This window comes from Hippopotamus amphibius, chromosome 4 (assembly GCF_030028045.1).
Source record: "Hippopotamus amphibius kiboko isolate mHipAmp2 chromosome 4, mHipAmp2.hap2, whole genome shotgun sequence".
Classification (NCBI taxonomy): Eukaryota; Metazoa; Chordata; class Mammalia; order Artiodactyla; family Hippopotamidae; genus Hippopotamus; species Hippopotamus amphibius.
The window spans coordinates 82,925,411-82,949,700 of record NC_080189.1 but is presented as its reverse complement, the minus strand read 5'-3'; positions in this window follow the sequence as shown (position 1 = coordinate 82,949,700).

Sequence of the window (24,290 nt, the reverse complement as noted above, 5' to 3'; positions counted from 1 at the left end):
GATCATTTATGCCCCCAAAATCCTGAACGCTTTGAAGGAGTTTCAGCAAAGCATTTTAAAGGCACAATGAGGGAGGGCCTGGTTGGTTTTTGTAAACTTCTTGGTGTCAGAATCCTCTTGAAGCTGTTCATGTAGGTCATGTCAGGATGTTCCTGTAAACCTCAAACAAGATGAATGTTCTTCTCTGTTCTGTAACTTTTTATCTCTATATGAATGGAAAAGTGTTATACCCTTGATGGTGGTCTAACCTGTACATTTCAGGCTATAGGCAACATTCTTAACTCTACGCAAAGGCAATAGAATACAAAAATTAAAAGAAACATCCAATATGGAGTCAGATTCCCTATTACAGTTTTTTAAGCCACTTTTCTGACAGTTTGTTACTGAAATACCCAGTCTATTCACTTGGCTCTTATTTTCTTAGGTTGACTATTCATCCCGGTTTGCCTGGGAATGAAGGAGTTTCTAGGACACAGGACTCTCAGTGCTAAAACCAGGAAAGTCCTGTGTCAACTGCATGAGTTGGTCACCTTCCTTCCAACGTCTCGACTAAACAGGAGTTTACTTCAGAGCAAAGTAAGAGAAACTTGTTTCTTCTCTTGCTCAGCATTCAGTAGCAAATACTACTCAGAAGCCACGAATTTTGAGTCAGGGGCTTCTGAACCTTAGTTCTGCCTTGAGATCTTGGCCATGAGGAGATCCAAGCCTCAGAACATTGGAATATACCAGAATGTTCTGGAGCATATCAGTCCATGGTTACTCTTATACTCTGAGCCCCAGAGCCCCTTCTGCTCCCTTGCTGGGCCCTGCTACAGCCACCATTGCGGACGCCACTGCCCTATCTCTGACAAGCAAGGGACAGAGTTCCAAGCAGTGGCTTTACTTTTTCTCTGCTTCCTTAGGACCCAAGCCATCAGCTCCCCGGGTCCCAGTCTTTGTCTCTCCTGGCAATTACTCCCTCACCCATTTTTGGAACACAATGAATATCTTTTGAAATAAAATTGCAAATGGTTAACTTTTCTTATCATACAGATGCCCAAATCTAGATCTGCAGCGTGGGTGGGAAGGGAAACTTGTCATTTCTTGATAATTCTATTTGGAATACATGCTGAGCATAAAAAATTGTGGTGTGCAAACTTATCAAATAAACCAGCATCCATTTTCAGATTGCCATGTGGCTCATTCTAGCCACTCTGGAACACTGATGAAGCACTTTAGCTGATACATAGTAGGTGCCTTGTAAATATTTGTGGAAAAAAATGCAGGCATGCAGGAGACTAGCTCATGAGGATGTATTCTTAGCAATTTCTTCTTGTAATTCTGCAGTAAAGCTACTGAAACACGGGTGGGGGGAAGGGGACCCCAACTACTACAATGAATTTTTTTAATTGGACCAGGGATCAAACCCTTGTCTCCTGCATTGGCAGATGGATTCTCAATCCCTGTGCCACTAGGGAAGTCCCTGGTGTCTTTTTTTTATACAAAACCTTATGCAGGACTCAATAGATAGTAATCAGATGGACCCTCTCTGACTGCAGAGAATGCTGGGTGCCCAAAGCTCCACCCATTAGGCAGCCTCTTCATTCCCGGTGACTGTTTTAAAGGAAGATCCTAGAGCCATAGAACTCCCTGTGCACAGCCGAAGTCCAAAGGACTAGCAATCTCAGCGGCAGCTTCCGTCTTTAAAGTTGTAGGACCTACGCTTTCCTGTGTGTTTCCTTCATTCCCAACACCGCTGGGCCCTCCCACCAGTTGCACGTGCCTGTTCCTCACAGTGCCATACATTTTTCTCCTCAGTCAGTCAAGGAAAAATGTGGCCCTTGCAGTTCCACATAGATTTCACTAGTAATGAAAAGTAACCCCAATTCTCGCTAGTTTCAGGGGCACGCTCAGGTTGTCACCGAACTCAGCTCAGGCCGTTCACTGCTGAAAAATCAATACTCAAGAGAGAGACAAATGTTGGTAGAAGGGAAAATTACTTTTAATCAGAATGCTGGCAATCTGGGGAGATGGTGGACTCAGTGTCCCCCCAAAACCATCTCCAAAGATACCGCTCAGCCATGAAAGCTTTTACAAGGAAACAGGGAAGTAATCTCAGTTAATCATTGAGATAGGGAGTCCCACAATGTGTGCAGGCTTGTGTGTAGACTTGTCAGCTTCTTGTAATCTTTCTCTAAAGGCTATCTTGTTCACACAGTTTGTTCGCAAGCTTACTTAAGGTAAAGCTAGGGAAGAAATCTGGTCATCTGTTAATTACTTCTTCTTCGCTTCTACTTCTTTGATCTGTGGAAGGAACCAACGCATTAGGCAAGTTATTGTGTGATCAAAAGATTTGAAAGGTGTGCTTGGGCTGGAGATGAGTAGAGCACGGAGGTGCCTAGTTTAAGGTTAGTGTCAAGACAAAAGCGGCCTCCTGCAGAGAGCTCTTTCCTATGAAGAGCCCTTTCCTGCCAAAAGTTGCTTACAAAATGTCAAATTATATTTAATGATTATTCAGGTAAGGTTCATAAAAAGCATCACAACTTCAACTCCAGATATTCATCTGAACAAGGCAGAATTCCTAAATTAATTGTAATTTCCAGTTCACCTTTCTTCCTGCTAAATTGTACTTCAAACTGGTTGATAAGTCAGGAATATAATTATGACAGATTTTCATAATTTGGAATATGCCCAAAATTGCTACTGTATTATCACAAAACTCATTTTCCAGATGTTTTGATGATGCAGAAGTTTATCCTTGCCTATATTTATGTCTTGAAAGTCCAGTTTAGACCCTTAGGGAAGTAGATTTCTAGATCCATTGTTTAATGTGTCTAGCTCTTTGCGAACACAAGAGTTAAAATAGATGCTATATATTCTAATTAGCTACAACTTCTTTGTGTCATTGTACAGATAATTAAGGAGCCATTGCATTTAAACATTTGGTTGAACGCAACTGGACTTTTGGTCCCAGCCAAGTTATGACCAGTGCTTATACTTACCTCTTTGTTTAAAGACTCAGACGAAATGTTATTTTATCCCCCAAATGTTAAAATAGCAGGGAAAGGAGGATGTGCTGTAGAATATATATATATATTTTTTTGACATACATTTCAAGTGAAAACTTTCAACTCTTCAAATTATGCCATCTATTTACATTTTGGTTCCACATATATTTTTTTACTAAATTTGGCCTGCATGACTACCCTTTTCCTTTCCTAATTTAACCAAGTCTAAAAATAAAAACTTCCTAACTCTATTAATAATGCATCACTAATGTATCCCAAAATACTGCATAAGAGGCAAGAGCTTTGTTTTAATAGATCAGCCATTGACCACTAAGGAAAACAATAACATTGCATTAAATTGCCTAATAACATCAAAGTATTTCAACACCATGTTTGATGCTTTTTATGCAAAATAGATGCAAAACCACTTCTATACCCCAAAACAAATTGCCTGAACATCACTTAATAGCTTACAAGCCAACTGAGAGGTCAGGGAGCAAAACAAAATAGAAATTCTAATTAGCCACAACTCTTTCTAAAAACGGGGACAAGTCCCTGCAAATATTTTAAGCTACTTTCTATCCACAAATAAGCTATAAAAATCCCATGAACAATGTGGGAGACAGTGTATTTGTCTGGGCTACCGAGAGCACCCTCTTAATTGCTTACATAGCTGGACTATTGTATTGGGAACTTTTCCAGCTTGGACAAACCCCAGCTTTGTAACAGTGATCTACTTTAAACCCTCTTAACAAATGCATAATTTTGTCATATATTGGCCTGAGAGTTTTTTGGTTCAAGGCAGTTCTTTTTGATTAAATGTGTCCATATTTATATTTTACATGAGTATAGCTATTCACATGTGCCTGCCTTGGGCTGCATGGCTGCTCCCCCACCTTCACCCCATCTTTTGCCAGCCCCCACACACCTCTCTCCAAACTGCTCCTGGAGCTGTGGCTGCTGCCGTCATAGTAGAGGTATTACCTTGGACCATAAGATTCCCCACCACAAGGTCCCTCCACTCCAAGCCCGCACTTCAACCAAAGCCCCTGACTGATGAGGCCAACCCAGGGTTCTGGTGTGATTTTATGTGCAAGAAGCCCAGACTAAGCATTGTGTCTTCCCAAACATCTGCCAGCTCCCCTGCTGTACAGCCTCTTTCCTCTCCTGAGACCACACAGCCTTCTACCTGTTCTTATTACCTCGTCTAAGCTCGTACTGCTCGCCACACGACAGGCCCATAAGTCGAGAGACGAGTGGTTGGGGAAAGGAATAACAACTTTATTTGGAAAGCCAGTGGACTGAGAAAATGATGGACTAGCGACCCAGAGCACGGATGCTAGTTTCTTTTATAGAACAAAGGGAGGGAGGTAAGGAGGCAAAGTAAAAAGGGTAATAAGTTGTTGCAGGTATTTCCTGCTTCCGGTAACTCAGAGGGGATGTGTTCATTTCTTCTTTCCTGCAGCCATTCACAGGTGGGCCTGGTCAGGATATTTTCTGTGAGCTAAACAAAGGTATTTTAGCTTAACACTCAGATATAGGAAGCAGGGTTCCCAAAGATAGGCCATTATGTATACTTTAAGCTATACATCCCTTTAATGATTAACTTGTAGCAAAAACAATAAACACGAAGATTAAAGTAAAAGAAGTGGGCCCAATGTGGAGTCGGATTTGTTCCTCCCTATTAGATTCTCACATCTAAAATTCCCTCACTATCGTCACCTCTCTTCTCTAAGACCCCCAACAGGATGCTGCCTAGAAGCCACCTCCAAGGAATCAAGCGAGTTGGATGGTGATGGTGGGAATACTTCCTGTTAGTATTGCTTACCCTGTTATGCTAGAGTTAAGCATCATTGGACTTAGGCTTCGTTAAGCTAGTCTAGGACAGACTCTGTCATGGATTGAATTGTGTCCCTGTGATGTTGTAATTTATAATAAGAAATATTATGTTTGGTGTTTGTCCCGGTTCTCGTGCAGAGCTCCCTAAACCCTTGAAATTTCCCAAGTGATTAGAGCAATAAAGGTATTTTTTGCTATTCTTAAGAAAGTCCCTTTCAATCACAGCTGAGTGTATGTTAATGAGCTGCCTTTTGGAAAAGTCCTAAGGATGGGGGCTTGTTGCCAGGGGAGTCAACCTGGTGATTAGAGGGTTGGAACTTTCAGCCCCACCCTCATTTCACCCCACTACCCACCAAGCTCTCCCACCCCGACCTCTGGGGAGAGAAGACAGGCTGGAGATTGAGTTCAAACACAGATGGCCAATGACTGAGTCAACCGTGCCAGTGTATCGCCTCCGTAGAAACCAAAAGGACGAGATTCAGAGAGCTTCCAGGTTGGTAAACACATGGTGTTGCAGGGAGAGTGGGGCCTGGAGGGGACACAGAAGCTCCACCACCCCTTCTCACATATCTTGCCCTACGCATCTCTGGTAGCTGACAGTTCCTGAGTTATACTCTTATAATAAACCAGTAATCTAGTAGGTAAAGTGTTTCTCTGAGTTCTCTGAGCTGCTGTAGCAAATTAATTAAATCCTAGGAGGGGGTCATGGGAACCTCCAACTTATAGCCAGTTGGTAAGAAGCATAGATGACAATCTGGACTTAGCATTGGCATCTGAAGTGGGGGCTCAGAGGGCAGTCTTGTGGGAAAGAGCCCTTAAACTATGGCATCTGACTCTAACTCCAGGTAGACAGTGTCAGGACTGAACTGAATTGTAGGACACCCAGCTGGTGCTGCAGAATTGCTTGGCACGGGGAAACCTGAGCCCTCCCCTCAGCATTTGGTGGCCAGAAGTACTGAGAGTAGAAAAGAAACACACAGGAGGAATTTTTTCTTCACAGTCCCTACAAGAGATAACTGAAGTCCTAATCCCTGGTACCTGTGAATTTAGCCTTATTTGGAAATAGGGTCTTTACAGGTGTAATTAAGATGCAAATTAAGATGAGGTCACCCTGATGAGGATGCTGCCTTTTAAAAAAATGCGGAGACACAGGATCAGACACACACACAGGAGAATGCTGGGTGAAGACAGATGCAGAGGGAAGAGGGCCATGTGATGGTAGAGACAGGGATGGGAGTTACTCAGCTGCACCCCCAGAAGCACCAAGGTTTTCCAGCAACTGCAGAAGCCCAGAGGCTGAGCACAGCCCTGTTGACACCTGGATTACAGACCTCCAGCCTCCAGAACTGAGGTTACAAATCTCTGGGTTTTTTTTAAAAACACCCAGTTTTTTGATACTTTCTTATAGCAAGCCTAGGAAACTCATACAGAATCCCACCCCTTTCTTCAAAACAGCATGCATTTTGGAAAAATTTATCTCCCCGTGTAAATAACTGACAAACAGATTTCCAAAAAACAAGATTTTCATTAGTTGGAACAGCCGGTGTTCATCTGTTGCTTTCTTTTGAAACAATGTATTTTTGTAAGTGCATGATTTGTCCTTATTTTCCTTCTTAATTTAGTGAAAAAAGCCATAGCTTTTGAGCAAGCCTGTTGCAGGTTGGGTTCTAAGGAAGCAGAGGCAGAGTTTGGGATGCAAATTGGTTAGAGATGGCTGAACCTGTGAAAGGCAGGGGGAGGAAGTAGAACTGGCAGAGAAAGAAGTCAGACTCCCAGGCAGACCTGGCAAAGCCTAGGCCACTGTGTTGAGGGCTCCATAGCAAGCACTGCCCATAGAGCATCCCCATCCATCCTGCTCACAGGGGCCAGGCCATTACATCCCTGCCTATCAGCCACTAGAGTCTGGTGGCCCTAGGACAGGTGCGAACTGCATCCAGACAAGCTGTCTATTGGCGGAGCCCATGCTACAGGCCCCAGCAGGAGGCTACTTGGGGACTGCACTCCCTCAGAGGCAAGCAGCAAGGTGTGCAGCACAGCATATGGAATCTTAGTTCCCTGACCAGACATCAAACCTGCAACCCCTGCATTAGAAGCGCAGAGTTTTAACCACTGGACCACTAGGGAAGTCCCAGCAAGCCCTTCTTGGAGGGCCATCTGGGCAGTGGGCCAGGCCATCCCCTACTCTGTGGTTCAGATAAGAGCTCCTAGAACATGGTAGACACGTGTTCTTTGGTCGCCTCCAAACATCATCTTCTGTTTCTTCACCCTCCCATGATCTCCTGCCTCCCACCTATACTGAGATGTTTCTGAAAGTGTCTTTATACTAACTTGATCATCCTCCAGGAGACACAGACTTTTACATTTAATCGTACTCCATTTGCTCCTAACTGATGAGGTTAGTTGTAGTCAATAGTGTTGTCAAGGGATTTCCATGGTGGTCCTATGGTGGGAACTCCAGGAGCTCTAGGACCCAGAGACCATAACTAAACTGGAGAGAAACCTATCTGGGTCCAGCTGTTACCTATATGTGCATGTTTACTCTGTAACTCCTCTTGCATGTTTCCTGCATACCTTTGTTATTATGTAACCCTTGTAACTCTAAAACGGCCCAGAGGCCATGAAAGAAAAGTATCCAGTCAAATCACATGCTACCTTCCTTGTTACCTTATTTGGGGGACAAAAAAGCCTAATATATAGGAGCTTAACAAAAGGTATAAAAGACAATGCCCTGCTGTGTTCAGGGCTCAGCCTTTGGATACGAATCTGCTGAGCCTGTGCCAGCACAAATAAGCACTGCTTCCTGCATATAGCCTCAGTGTCTTGCTTCACTCTGTAAAATCCCGCAACATTTCTTGATGTGTAGGCTGGGAAAGGGGGGAAACAAAGTTGGTGTTTTCACCTCCCTTGTCACTGGGGTATGACCCCCGGGATGCTGGGAATGGTGACATCACCTGGTGCCAGCAGACCGGTTGATCTGTAGGGGACTAGCCCTCCTGGCATGTAGGGGTGAGACTTCCAGAAGCACAACAGAACCCAGAGAGGAGCAGGAACCAGTGCAGGGAGCACTGCCCAGCTGACTGGTAAGAACCCGGGTTCATTTTGGTTAATAGGCCCATCCTGAAGTAATGGTAGGGGAGCCTGATCACCTCCCAAGAGTTGCCTGAGTAGACTCTAAGGCCCTCTCAAGAGGAGGAGGCAAAACCACAACTCAGGTTAAGGTCTGGGCGGTAGAAGACAAGGGAAATGGGTAGAAGTTCCTCACGTAATGCTTTTTTTTTTGCCCTGAGGGATGAACTGGAGATATATGCAAAAAGAAATATTATGGTAATGACCCCCCTTCCCCAATTACCCCCAGCCTGCTGGGGCGACATTTTATCAGCCAGTCTGCCTCTGTTATTAGGCCCAATTTGAACACTATTTGGTCTATATTTTAGATATAAAACTAGGACTACAAAAAGGAAAGATGATTTTTGACACTGATGGCCACAATATTCTTTAGACTCTGGAGATAATTGGTTAAAATCAAACTTTTTTGAAATTGCAAGACCAGTTCTTTTTACACATGCAATTAGACAAAGCTAGCTGTTAAAATACTTTTTCCAAAATTCTGACCCTGCGAGAACAAGATTATGACTAGGAGAAACCTTGAAGTTAACTCTTATCATGTCCTTGGGATACGAACACAGCCCATTTTACCAGAGACTTTGGCCTTGGGTTGCTTAGTAAAACTTCAAGTCAAAATAAATAAACAAATAAATAAATAAATAGATAGATAGATAGATAGATAGATAGATAGATTTTAAATCTCAAGCAGAAACTATGAGATCTCTGTCTGTCTAGATATATGTGTATGTCTCAGTACGTGTCTTTGTCTATAGATAACATTAGTGAGGTTAATTTGTAAATGAGCTCTACTTAATTGGCCTAAAAGAAAAGTAAGCGCTTACAAATCAAACAATTCGAAGTACAAGAGAAATTAAGCTAGATAAATTTCAGGTTCACATGAACTGGGAAATATGCAATATTAAATTAATACCTGGTATTAATGTTTGTTGATCTAATAAATACAGACAGGTCTTTAAAGCCATCAGCATTAAGTATAACAATTTTATTATGCCTAGGTTTAACATAAGCAATCTGTTACAAATTTGTCAGCAATAATAACTCAACGTGAAGAAACTTTAAAGAAAGAAAATACAAATGAGATAAGAACATTGGGTAAACTTCTTAGGAATAAAACAAGACACTAAAACATTAATTACTAAACATTGGCTTCCTTTTACAGATAAACAAAGGTTTAGAACTATTAATGAATGTGTTTGGTGCCACACTAAGATATTTTATATATGAAAGAACATTTTTCAAGAAATTATCACTGGTATTTATGTTCTCCAATCAACAGAATGCTAATATAAAGGACAGTTCATAATTGCTTACTTGTTAGTTTTCACAAGAAATTAAGGTTTTAAGAGATGAAGGTTCTAATTTGAATATGTAACTAAAGCTAACAAAAATAACAAAGGAAACATTTCAGTATACAGTAAGAAAGTAGAATGTATGTTTTTAGTAAAGAAGGTATGCGGAATGGAATTACATGTTATCAAGAAGAAACGAAGTAACTCGGACTTACAGGTGGCTATTTCTTAATGAAAGTAAATAAATTTCTGAATAAAGTGGTTGTAGAAAGTGAGGAAAGTTTTGTGGAAAGTGGACCCCAAAAAGGGTCTTATGCATGGTCAAGACTGACTAGGGTTAAAATAAATTTAATTGAGTAAATGAATTTTAAAAGTAAGTGGGTACCAAAACCAAAAACCAAAAAACAAAACAAAACACCTTGAATTTGGCTTTTCACTTTCTTAAGAGGACAGACTTTCTTAAAATGTTTGAATTGCCTTTGATAACAGATTTTAAGTTTCTTTACCTTTTAAGTGATCTGTTCTGCATTTGCCTTTAAAATCTTTTATTGTTACTTTGGTTAAGTGAATAAGTAGTATTTCACAATGTTCTGTGAAGACTATGACATGTGTAGATAAAATTCATTCTGCTTCTACAAAAATTAACCCCTCGTTGTCAGACTTTTGCCATCCTGATGTTCTTAAAGCATGGCAACCGTCCACTCCTAAATCAGGGGATTCAAAATGGGTAAACGATAGCTGTAAAGTAAACAGTCAGGGCTATGGGAAATCCAAGACGGCCACTTGGATCTTTCCTGCTCACTGACAAACCTCATTTTTTTTTATCTGAAGGGTTAAAGTCTTTCCTGGCTGCAGGGCTGATGCCCTCACAATGAAAACTCCCTTCCCAGATAGTTCCTTGCCATTATGTTATACTGTTACAAGACAAGGATTTATACAGAACAGACTAAGCCAGATAACCTGGGTATATACTAGGCTACATCTAATGAAAGATCTTAACTTAAATTCTCACTTGTGGCTTCACTAACACTGCTAGCTATATTGTTTTCTATATTGCCTATTTCAAGAAATCATTATTTCTTACATTACCAAATGTGTTACTTCTGGTAAAATGATGGTATACAGTCCCATATGAGATCAAGGATCATAATGGTGTAACTCTAGATATGAGAAAAAGCAACAAGAGGGAATACTTTCCTGGACCATAAGAGGCTATAGGAAGACAGTTGTCCAGAGACTTTTGCTGCAAGAAAGGCCTAGTCCAGTAAATAGCACATTAAGTGGCCTGTCAACAAAATCTTCATCAGACCTGGGAATGAGCATTCCTAGCACAGTGGGACAAATGGTTATGAAATGCCCCCACAAACCATGGTCAAATCTATGGCCATGAAGGGGTCCTGCTGGCTGGAAACTGACACCTGCTGTCTGCCTCTGCAAAGATTTCATTCAGGAGCTGCTGCAGCTGCTGACCTTCAACACCCCCGAAAGGAATTCTGGATAGAAATCAAAAATAAGGCAACTGTGTTCTGGAAAAAACAAAACTGGCAGAATAGGACTTCAGATAGTTAGATATTTTCAGGTATAAGATTTTTATGAGCCCAATTCTTACATCTTCCCATATCTAGAAAAACACTAAAATCATTAACAATAACAACTGCTTTGGTTTACGTGTTAATACCACATCAAAAGTTAGAACCTACTTGGACAACTGGCTACCTGGCTACAGGTCTCCTCAAAAGGCCATGTGTAGACTGGGAGTCAGGACTATTGTTTTGAGGAAAAAAATTAAGATCTATTTTGTCTATTAAAGTTCAGGTTGTCACTCCTCCAACTACTTTTAACTGGGCAGTATAACCTTAAGACAGCAAATGCAGGCTCTCGTCTTGACCCTAGCCGATATACATCACTGGGTTAGGGAACCACTACCCATGAGTCTAACCACCAACGCTCATTCCTTTAAACCAAGAGATGCTATATGGGTAAAAGAACGGAATGTCCAGCCCCTAAAGCCCCTCTGGAGGGGACCATGCACTGTCATTCTGTCCACTCCTACTGCAGTTAAGATGGCCAACATGACTCCTTGGATTCACCCATAGCAGAGTGAAGCTGGCTTCTCAAGACTGGGAGTGCATCCCTGATCCCTCGACACTATGCAAGCTGACCATCCAGAAGAAACAAGCCACAGCACCCGGGGACCTAGTGGACGACAGCCCTGCTTCAGTGACTCCGGAAGCTGAATGAGCTACACACGGGGGAAGCGTGAGGAATCAACCGCCAGGCAAAACAAACTGACAGACTGTTCTTATTCTCTACCAATTGTCGCCCTTTATCCCTAGCTGTTGCTGTAATCCTTACCCTGGTTTTCTCTTTAGGGCTGACAGCGACCACTCCAGCCGACTGGAAATAGGGTGAAAGAATTTTGCTAGCACTCTTCCTTTCCTTGTGGGCAGGATGTTTTATTGCTATTGGTTGCTTTTAATCTGGGCCAGAAATTCTATAATATAACTGCCCAGAAAACCCAATGGTGGGGATCCCCAAATCACACTGAGCCAGTTCCCCGCCCTTTATCCAACTTCCCTTATCTCCGAGAGGCCTGGAATGATGTCAGCGCAGACATCCAATGGCAGGCCCCAGGTAGACTGTACTGGATATGTGGGAAAAAGTGCCTGTACTAAGCTTCCCTCAAACTGGTCAGGGGCATATGTGTTGGAATCCATTCATCCATCCTTTTCCCTGCTCCCACTCACCAAGGGAGAACAATTGGGGGTTCAGGTATATGAAGGCTGGGGTGCCCAAAGAAAGCAGCACGCCCTACAAATAGGCAACTGGAAAGATGATGAATGGCCCCCAAATGTATAATCCAGTACTATGGGCCCGCCACCTGGGCAGAGGATGGGTCCTGAGGGTACCGCACCCCCATCTATGTTAAACCAAATCATCAGGTTATAGGCTGTCATTGAGATCATAACCAATGAAACTGCAAAAGCTCTCAGCATACTGGCCAGGCAGCAGACCCACGTGCGTAATGCCATTTATCAAAACCTCTTGGCCTTGGATTACTTACTGGCCTCCGAGGGAGGGGTTTGTGAAAAATTTAACTTGAGCAACTGTTGCTTGCAAATAGATGATAATGGAAAGGTCATGGAAGAAAACACAAACCAAATGAGAAAGATCACTCATGTCCCAGTCCAGGCCTGGAAAGGCTGGAATGCAGAAGACTTACTTGGAGGATGGTTTTCAACTTTTAGGGGCTTCAAAACCCTCATAATTGGCATGCTCTTAATCTTGGGAGCTTGCCTAATCTTGCCCTGCCTGGCTCCCCTGGTTATAAGGTTTGTCTCAGGCTTCATCGAGGCCCTGGTTGAAAGAGAGACAGCCACACATACAATGATGTTGTGGAAACATTAGCCCCTAAGCCAAAATGATGCTCTTGGACCCTAAAAAGGGGGGTCCAAGCATCAAAGGTGGGAATGTAGTGTGAATTCTAGGAGCTCTAGGAGCTCTAGAACCCAGAAGCCATAACTCAACCAGAGAGAAATGTAGCTGGGTCCAGCTGTTATCTATATGTGCCTGTTTACTCTGTAGCTCCTCTTGCATGTTTCCTGCATACCTCTGTTACTATGTAGCCCTTGTAACTCTAAAATGGCCCAGAGGCCATGAAGGAAAAGTATCCAATCAAATCACATGCTACCTTCCTTGTTACCTTATTTGAGGGACAAAGAAAGCTTATAGGAGCTTAACAAAAGGTATAAAAGATAATGCCCCACTGTGTTTGGGGCTCAGTCTTTGGATACAAATCCGCTGAGCCTGTGCCAGTGCAAATAAACACTGCTTCCTGCATATAGCCTCAGTGTCTTGCTTCACTCTGTAAAATCCCACAACAGTCCAGTGGTTAAGAATCTACCTTTCAATACAGGGGACATGTGTTTGATCCCTGGTCAGGGTACTAAGATCCCACATGCCATGGGGCAACTAAGCCAGCATGATCTGGAGCCCCCACACCACAACAAAAGACCCCACGTGCCATAACGAAGATCCCCAGTGCCGCAACTACACTGAAGCAGCCAAATAAATAAATAAATAAAATACAAATAAAAAGAAAATAGTGTTGTCAGGGCTCTCCACTCTATAGCTACTGTTTTTCCAATTAAAATAAATAAGAAAGTTGTAGGTAGACCTTCTAAGACTCTGTGAATACCCTGTTTCTTGTCAAAATCTCTCTCTTTCAATTTGGTATGCATAATGGTTCTTGCCTAAATCTATTTTTACTATGATGGTTTTTAAATGGTGATTTTCTACTTTCATCAGTGCTACTGTGTTTATTAATCAGCACTCCACTGTATGGAAGAGCTTTCCCTTTCTCCCCATATCTTTACTAATGTGTTATCTATTGTCAATATGGACTTGTGGATTCTTATTTTATTCATTCTGTTATTGTTCTCTTGTACCTTGCTGCTCAAATTATCCCAGAGTTAGCCTGTGAAGGCCCATTCATGTTTTTATATAGCTTCATAATTTTTTGAGCACTTCCTTATTTTCTTATTTTTGAGCACAATAAGATGCTCCAGGCTCATCTTCTACCTTTGCTGCCTTGGTCTTAGAATAACCCATTTCTCCTTGAACTCCTGGTTCATTTTTGTGGAGAATTGTATTTAGAAACCAAGGTCTGGATTCAGGCTTTGCTCATTGAAAACAAGTGACTGCGTGTCACTGAAATAATGAATTTATACTGATACCTCTAATTTGGAATCCAACCTAGCTTCTTGCTTGCGTTTCCCCAGTCCATACTTGTATCTCCCATCTTCCACATTGCCCCAAATCCTAAGAAATTTACTATAGTCACTTATTTGCTCAAGTCTGCAATACCCACAAAATAGTTTCACAATATCATACCACTACAACAAACATATTGATGCCTTCCCAGGACAGACCCCTCCCCCATATCCTCTGCTATAGCTTTTCTCTGAAGTACCCAGATAATAGTATTTCATGCATGTTTTCTGAGTTTTTCACATGTTAAAAACCACCACCAAATGGAAGAAATTAACTGCTTGGTGATCATCAGCCCCCAGACTCACGGCACCTAAGGTTCGATAATGTTAACCACCCTGTTACTTCAACATCAACCAATCAGAAAATTGTGCATGAGCTGATCACATACTCTGGGTTGTCCCTCTCTCACCTTGACTTTAAAAATGGTTTTCTGAAACCCTTCGAGGAGTTTGGGGTTTGGGCAGCACAAGCCACCCATCTCCTTGCATGACCCTGCAATAAACCTTCCTCTGCTCCAAACTCTGACATTCAGGTATTGTTTGGCCTCACTGTATGTCAGGCACATGGACTTGTGTTTGGTAACCTTGAGAAGAGTTCAGGATTTGTTTACCTTTTTTTTTCTCCTGTCGACTGAAGTTCAAAGTACTATCTTCAACATTTACTTGGGATACTGGCATAAAAACAGACCAATGGAATAGAATAGAGAGTCCAGAAATAAACTTTCACATGTATGATTGAATGATTTTCAACAAAAGTACCAAGGCTGGTCAGAGAAAGGACCGTCTTTTCAACAAATGGTGCTGGGAAAACTGGATATTGATATGCAGATAAATGATAGTTGGACTCTTACTTATACCATGTACAAAAACTAACTCAAGATGGATCAAAGACCAAAATGTGAGACCTAAAACTATAACACTCATAAGAAATTATAAAAGGAAAGCTTCATGATACTGGATTTGGCAAATGATTTCTTGGCTATCTCATCAAAAGCATGGACAACAGAAGAAAAATAGATAAACTGGACTATATCAAAATTAAATGCTTTTTTATATCAAAGGAAACAATCAGCAGAGTGAAAAGACAAACCATGGAATCAGAAAAAATATTTGCTTACCATTTATCTAATAAGGGATTAATATCCAGGACATATAAAGTACTCCTATAACTCCTGTAACAACAAAAACTGAACAACCCAATTTAAAAATGGACAATGGGCTTGAATAGACATTTCTCCAAAGAAGATATACAAATGGCCAGGAAGCATGTGAAAATATGCTCAATATCACTCATCATGAGGAAAATCAAAATCAAAATCACAATGAGATACCACCTCATACCCATTAGATAACTACTATCAAACTTAGAAAATAACACGTGTTGAAAAGTCCTGTGAACTGCTGGTGAGAATGTAAAATGGTACAGCCACTATGGAAAACAATGTTGCGATTCCTCAAAAAATTAAAAATAGAACTAGCAAATGATCCAGCAGTGCCATGTCTAGATATACTCCCCTCCAAAAATTAAAGCAAAGTCTCAAAGAGATATTTCTACACCCACATTCATAGCAGCATTATTCATAATGCCAAAGGTAGAAACAACTCTAGTGTCCATTGACTGATGAATGCATAAACTAAATGTGATATATCCATACAAACCATATTGTGTTTATCCATTCATCTGTCAATGGACATTTGGCCTTTTTTTCTGAAAAGGCTCCAGAATTATACAGAAAGAAATTCTGACACATATTACAACATGGATGAACCTTGAGAACATGATACCAAATGAAGCAAGCCAGTCATAAAAGGTCAAGTATTACATGATTCCATTTATATGTTGTACCTGGAGTAGTCAAATTCATAGAGACTGAAAGTAGAATGGTAGTTACCTAAAACTGGGGGGCCATGGGGAGTTGTTTAATGGGTATTGAATTTCAGTTTTACCAGATGAAGTGAGATCTGGAAATGGTTGGTGGTGATGATTGCCCAACAATGCAAATGTACTTAATACCACAGCACTACACACTAAAAAATGGTTAAAATGGTCAATTGTATGCTATATATATATTACCATAATAAAAATGAGAAACTTTCTGAGGCAGATCACTGTATTCACTGGAAACAGTTAGGTTTGTACTGTTTTTATTTAGTTTAAGATTTTCCCCATTCTTGTTAATTTTATTTTATTGGATATGTAGAACATTAATGTGAATCCAAAGTTGAAACTGTATAAAGATGTACAGTCATGGAAGTGTCACTCCTTCCCCTATCCCTTCAATCCCATTCCTTCATCTCCATTCCTTGTGGGTAACCAGTTTTACAAGTTTTTGTATGTCAGTCTTGTATTACTTTTTGCAAAGTTATACAAATATATGTGTTTTCTTATTTTCTCTTCTTTCCTACAAAAAAGCTAGCACACTACATATATGCTTTTGCATTTTTCACTGAAAATATACGTTCTGGAAATTACTCCCTTTCAGTTCATAAATATTTCCTCATTTCTTTCCCAGATTACAGTACTTCAGAGTGTATGTGTATCATAGTGTAGTCAACCAATGATTGTTGTTTTTATTTATCTTGATGCTCAAATTATCCCATACACAGCCAGTGAAAGCAGTCACCTATATTTGTACATTTAAGTAGTTTACAATATATTACAATTATAAATAATACTACAGTAAATAATTTTTGCATATGTATTTTCATGTTGTTAAAAGTATATCTTTAGGATATGTTCCTGATAAATCTGTAGGTCAAATAATACATGCATAATTAGATTTGTTTAGTATTGTCAAATTCAACTCCAGGGGATAGTACTATTTTTCATTTTTATCAGCAATGTATGAAAATGCCTATTTCTCCACAATCTGGCTAATTTTGGCAAGCCTTTGGATTTTTGTCAATCTGATGACTGAAAAAAAAAAAACTGAAGGAATTGTAAATTTGAAATAAATGAGAGATTTTTTCCCAAATGTCTCTCTAAGGTAAAGAAAAGAAATTATAAAATTCATGTCTCTAATTCCAGTATCTGGGTCATTTGCATCTGTAGGTCTGCTTCTATCAATTCTTTTTAACCCAGACTATAGATCACGTTTTCCTGCTTCTTCATGTGTCTTATACATTTTCAGTTTTATGACAGACAATATGTTTAAAACAGTACACACTGAAGCAAATCATCTTTTCCCCCTAAGTGGCACAACCTTATTCTGTCAGGCAGCTAAGGTGAAGGGATGGTTTCTTTGATCTCACCAGGACTTAACCTCAGTGAGGGAATCAATAGCAGTTTTAATTCATTTCAGTTTACCTCTGGGCTACAGATCATTTAGGGTGGTATGGACATTTTAATAACATTAAGCCTTTCAATCCATGAGCATAAGATGTCTTTCCATTTGCTTATGTCTTCTTTAATTTCTTTAATCAATGTCTTATAGTTTTTAGTGTACAAGTCTTTCGCTTTCTTGGTTGAGTTTATTCTTAAGTATTTTATTCATTATGGTGCTATTGTAATTTGGATTATTTTACTTATTCCCTTTTCAGATAGTTCATTGTTAGTGCATAAAAACGCAACTGATTTTCGTATGTTGAGCTTATATCATACAACTTTACTGAATTCATTTATTAGTTCTAACAGTCTTTTTGCCAGTACCATACCATTTTTCATGGAGTCTTTTGGATTTTACATACAAAAGATCATGTCATTTGCAAACAGAGACAATTTTACTTCTTCCTTTTCAATGTGGATGTCTTTTATTTCTTTTCTGGTCTAATTACTCTGCCTCAGACTTCCAGTACTATGTTGTATAGAAGTGGTGAGAGTGCACATTCCTGACTTGTTCCTGATTTTAGAGTAAAAACTTTCAGCTTTTCACCATTGAGTATGATACCAGCTATGGGATCGTCATATTTGGCCTTTAATATGTTTAGGTACTTTCTTCCCCCATACTTTTAAAACATTGGCTGATACATTTCACCAGCCAGTGCACTGTCTTTACATGCTAGTGCATTCATCACTGCTGAAATTTTTAGCACCTGCCTGTGCTCCACTTATCACCAGTGATGAGATGTTCAGTGGCAGTTGGACAGAGAGTAATCTAGCTCCAAAACCTCTCTTTAATGTTCACTTTTTTGGTCATTCCTGGAAGTAACTGTCTACAGATGAAGTTCTCCAGGCAGCAGTCTCTGAGACAGAGTCTAATGGATAGTATGTTTATTAGGAATCAACATCTATGCAAGAGAGAGGAAAGAAGCAAAGAGGTAAGTCAGACTGCAACGCAGACCCAGTAATCTCAGGCAGCACCACAAGGAGTCTGATAAAATAGCCAGTCACAGTTTTCCTGTGTTAAGCCAAAATGCTTCAATCAGTCATTAGGCATAAGCCACACCGAGAAGGACGTGACTTTGGGTGGGTTGGCTTTCTGTAGTTGAGGCAATCACTGAAGAGTTTAACAACCAAAGGCTGTCTTCTGGCACATTCTCAACAGCTGAGCTGACAAGTTTTCTCTTGACATTTTTGAGGGGCACATCCATGCTACCAGGGAGGATAATTACTGCTACATGCAAAAATGGATCCCAGTCATTCCTCACTTGCAAACGGCTTGCCATGTTCTGCAGTGTATATCCTTTGGACTTTATGGTTTCCATAGCTCTTCATTTTAATATTTTAAAATTAAGATTTTTTTAGTTTAGCTGCTATATTGTTGTTTGGGCAGGAGCAATGATGTTTTATAACTTCAACAGCCTAATCAATAGTGAAACTTCTCCAATCTTGAATTCTTAATTTCAGTTATATATCTTTCAGTTCTGGAATTCCTATTTGATTCTTCTCTATAACATCCAATATGTGGTGAAATTCACCATCTTGTCATTTAAATTCTTGAGCATATTAGTCACAACTATTTTATTGTTCTTATCTGATAACTTGAATACTTGAATTTTTTATCTAAATGTTTATTGCCTTTTTCTCTTTATTTTCAATCAAATTTTTTCTTTACCTCATCTTTTCTTTTCCTCTCCCTCTCTCCTTCCTTCCTTCCTTTTTGCATACCAAGTTATTTTTGATTGAATGTCAGACATTGTATGCTATACATTATCAAGATAAGTTGAGGCTTTTGATGATATCTTTCTCCAAGTGAAATATACTTTTGCTTTTGGTGAGCAGATAGAGGAATGAAGATCACCTTAATCCCAATAAAGATTAAGCTCATTCAAACCTTTTTTGTGTATGTGAAGGCTGGGCAATTTATGATTCATTTAATTTGGAGTAACTATCCTTTCATGATCCCAGCTGAATGCTTAGGTTGTTTACCACACCTCTTCCTCCTTTGTGGGCTTATATGCCAGTTTTTATATCCAACCCCATGAGACTTCCAGAAGTTCTATTCAGCCTTTCTCTCTGCAAACCATGGTTTTCTCCTCAACTTCTTGGCCTTGAAGCTGCCTTTGTTTTGTTTTTAGTGTTTTTACTTTCTGGCCACACTGCATGGCATGTGGGATCCTAGTTCCCCACCCGACCAGGCATCGAACCCGTGCCCCCTGCATTGGAAAGGCAGAGTCTTTAACCACTGGACAACCAGGGAAGTCCTACAGCTGCCTTTTAATCAGTAAAAGCTCTCAGCAGGCAGCTGGGAGTGAAAAATGGTGCCAAATGTTTTAACTACCTCGCTTCCCTAATGTATGGACTCTTGCCTTCCCCAAGTCCTCACTGGCTTGCTAGCTTTCTGATGGAGTGTGTGGGTGTGCATGTTTAATTCTATTGAACTTTTCTACACACTTTCAGCAGGCTGGTCTGTTACATGTCAGCAGCATAATTCCAAACTCTGGTTTTATTGAGTTTATGTTTTTAGTAACTTGTTTTACAATAAAAAGCATCATGTAGGGAATTTCCTGGTGGTTCAGTGGTTAGGACTCTGTCCTTTCACTGCCATGGGCCCAGGTTCAATGCTTGGTCAGGGAACTAAGATCCCTCAAGCTGCACAGCCAGGCCAGGAAAAAAAAAAAAAAAAAGCAGCGTGTAGTATTTTTCCTCTGTCTAGTTAATTTCACCTGGCATAATATCATCAGGGTTCATCCATATTGTCACAAACTGCAGGATTTCCTTCTTTTCTCTGGCAGAATAATATTCCAGTGTGTGTGTGTGTCACATTTTCTTTATTTATTCATCAATGGACCTTTAGGTTATTTCCCTATCTTGGCTATTGTGAATGATGCTGCAGTAAACATGGGAGTGCAGATATCTCTAAGATCCTGATTTTGTTTCTTTTGGATATAACCCCAAAGTGGGATTGCTGTTACAGTATGATCATTCTATTTTTAACTTTTTTGAGGCATTTTCGTACCATTTTCCATAATGGCTGTACCAATTTACATTGCCACACAACATTTCACATCTTTGCCAACACTTGCTATCTTTTAATTTCTTGATAATAGCCCTCCTAATAGGGATGAGGTGATATCTCTTGGTGGTTTTGATTTGCATTTCCCTGGTGATTAGTGATGTTGAGTATCCTTTTATATACCTGTTGGTCATTTGTATCTTTTTGGACAAAAGTTTATTTGGATCCTTAGTCCATTTTTTATTTGGGTTATTTGTTTTCTGTTTATGTATTATTTTTCTGATTTCATTGAATGATCTGTGTTCTCTTGTAGCCCTCTGAACTTCCTGAAAACAATTTTTTAATTCTTTGTCAAAGATCTCATAGATTTCCATCTCTGGTGTCAGTTGCTGGAAAGGTATTGTGTTCCTTTCATGGTATCATGTTTACCTGATTTTTTGTTTTCCTTGTAGTCTTGCATTGGTGTCTTCACATTGGAAGTAGTCACTTCTTCCAGACTCTATTGACTGGCTCCTGCAGGGAAAGATCTTCACTTGCCAGTGGATGTCAGGGCACTAGTGTTACCAAACCAGGTCCGTTTACCCAACACACAGCAAGCGAGACGCTGATACGCTGAGGTATATAGCCAAGAAAATATTTATTCACAAAGCAACAAAATGAAGAAACAAGAGAACAAGTCTCAGATCCATCCCCACAAGGCGAGGGGGATGGGGGAAGTAGGACGGTCTTGGGCGTAGGGAAAGGTGATTGGAGGTAGGGAAAAGGTGAGGGAATTGGTGTTCTGCGCAGGTGCATCCAGGTTACATGCGTCTGCATATTCAAAGCGGAGGCACTTAGCCTGATCTGAGGGTGGAGCTTTCTGGCCCTCTGACATCAAAGTGTCTTCCCTCAGACATGCGCAGGTCCAGTTTTAGGGTCAGTGGTCCTAACCAGCCCCCAGCCAGCTTGCATTGGGCAGGAGCCGATTCCACATTCCTGTAAAACACCTGGGCTGTGTGAAGCTGAGAAGGTATGTGATGAAATATATTTTTCCTATCTTTAAAAGACAACTAAAGCGAACTTAATCAGTAAAGGCAGTTTACAAGCAAAAGGGTTTTAACAAGCTGTTCTCTCATCTGTTGTTCTGTAAAACAAATTCAAGCATTTCTATTCATTATCAGCTTCTGTTTCACTCGTTCAATGGGGTGCACGTTTGTGGCAAGTCTGGTGCTGGGTGCAAGGTCACGTGGGGATGCCAGTTCCAGGTGCACCAAATACAGGGTGGGCATGCGCAGTGGCACCTATACGGGCTTGGGGGTGGGGGTTGGGGGGTGGTTGTTTCATGGTAATACTGGCGCCAGAGCGGCTCGGTGGTGTGGACTCTGAGAACTCTGTAGCTGTGGTCTACATTGGTGAAGACTTTGGGGACTCACAATGGCAGAGGTTGTGGGCGTCCACAGCTGCAGTGAGGACTTTTGGGGTCCACCATGGTGAAAGCTCCCGGGATTCTCCTGCTCCCCTTTTCTTCCATGGAGCGAACTCACCATCCACGGGGATTTGCTGATCTGGGGGATGGAGTGATGCAGGTAAAATTCTTCCTACCCTTTTTTACGTGGCCATCCTCTGTTTGGGGCTCCACTTTGTTGCTGCAGCTTCTTAATTGTATTTCATAGCTTTCCCAGAGCTGTTTTAGTCTGTGCATAGTTGCTACATCATTGTTTTTGTGGGAATGTTAGCGAATGCAAGTTTGTATGGGGCCAAGCAATACCGAAACGTCGGAGTTTCGAGCAGAGAAAGGTTTATTGCAGGACCAAGTAAGGAGACAAGTGGTTTGTGCCCCCCCCCCCCAAAACCCCAAATTCCCTGAAGTGTTTCAGCAAAGCATTTTTAAAGGCAAGGTGAGGGAGGGGCCAGATTGGTTGTTGCAGACTTCTTGGTGCAGGAATCCTTCCTCCTCATAGGTGAGGTCACAATGTTCCTGTAAGCCTCCAACAAAAATGTTATTCTCTGTTCTGCAGTTTTTCTCTCTCTATATGAATGGAAAAGTGTTATACCCTTAAAGGTCAGAACCGTGAGAATAGGCTGTATATTTCAGGCTATAGATAACATTCTTAACACTCAGAATACAAAGGTTAACTTAAAAAAAAAAATCTAATATGGAGTCAGACTTCTTGGATTCTTTAATCAATAGAAATTGAGGCCAGATGAGACATTCAAGCAAGACTTTAATGGGACTCAGGCTGCAGCACAAAGGAGCGAAAACAAGTAACAGGTGCACTTGCCTGCTCCCTGCATGGCATGGGTGGGAGGGCAGGAGAGGGAGGGGGCGAGCTGGTGCCTCAAATGGGGGGAGGGTAAGGGTGGATGGGTGGGTCAGGCCAGAGGGGTGGCTTAGATGGTCTGCCCACCCCCTTGGTGGTGCTGTGTACAGGGATCATGCCCAGTACCCTGCTTTTGAGCTCAGCACCGCAGAAGTGGCAGTTGGTTTGTGGCCTTTTTGTATCTTATTGTTCATAATTGCCCCCAACTGAGCTTGCATGCAGTTATTTTTAGTCCTTTGTAGTTTTTTTGTATTCTGTTGCTTGAGGAGATGTTTGTCCAGGTGCAAGGACTGCAGAAAAGGGTCCCAGGTCCCAGCCTGTCTCAGCATCACTGTCTGTGTATCTTAATTTTGACTTACGGGAATGACCACCGTATACCCTGCACTGGGCACTCTCCACTATACTGCAGAGACTCTTCCATAGAGGTACATATACATCTTTCTCTTTTCCTTCTTTCCCTCCTTGCCTCTCTCCTACCCTCTCTTCCAGGCTTTCTTACTTCCCACCCAGAAAGAGAAGTTCTGGTGTTTCTTTTTTCACTCACACTTTTACAGAAAGTGAAGGGAAGAAGTTGGAAAACCATCTATTTTTTTTTTTTTAGTCAGAAAATTCTACTATAACAATACATGGGGTTTTCCTTTAATGTCATTCAAAATTTTTTCTGGTTCATAAATAATACCTTCTCATTGCCACGAAATAAAGCAATGTGTGAATGTTTCGTTAGCAAGGACTTATACACTGCGTACTGTGTGCCAAACTCTGTTCTAGGTGCTTTAAATATTTTAATTTCTCATTTTATTAAATTATCTGAACAGGTCTGTGATGTAGATATTATAAACCTGTTTTACCAATAAGGAAACTGAGGAACAAGGAGATTACATAAATTTCATAGTTAAAAGGCAGTGGAGGTGGACTTCAGATCCGGCCCATCCCTGGAGCCCATCCTCTTAGCCACGGTGTTCTGAGACCCATCCTCAGATTCAAATGACACGAGGGTTGTTACTGACTAGGGTCCTTGGACTCTTTTAATCAGTAGAAACTGGCAAGAGGCCAGACAAGGAATTCAGGCAAGACTTTACTGGGACTCGTGCTGCAGCCAGTGTGAGGGAGACAGAACAAGTAACAGGTGCCCTTGCTCACGCCCCAGGGTGGGGGTGGTGAGCTGGTTCCTTAATTGGGGTGAGAGTAGGGGTGAATAGGTAGGTGGGGCTGGAAGGGTGGCTCAGGTGGTCTGCCCACCCCCTTGGTGGCGCCATGTGCGGTACTCTGCTTTTGCTCTTGGCATCTCAGTTGGGTTTTGGCCTTTTTGTATCTTGTTGTTCATAATTTGCCCCATCTGTGCATACATGTAGTTATTTCTAGTCTCTTATAGTTTCTTCATATTCTTTTGCTCGAGGAGATGTTTGTCCTGGTGCAAGGACTGCAGAAAGGGATCTCAGGTCCCAGCCTGTCTCAGGGTCACTTAGAAACCTCATATCCTGCAGTGACCGCAGTGACCTTTCAGTGACCATTCTTTCATATTTCTGTGCATATATTTATGAACATACACATTTTTATATAAATAAACCACACAAATACAGAATACACACGTATGTATAAAATCAAGTGGCTTTTTTTTGTCATTAACTTTCACAAAAATGGG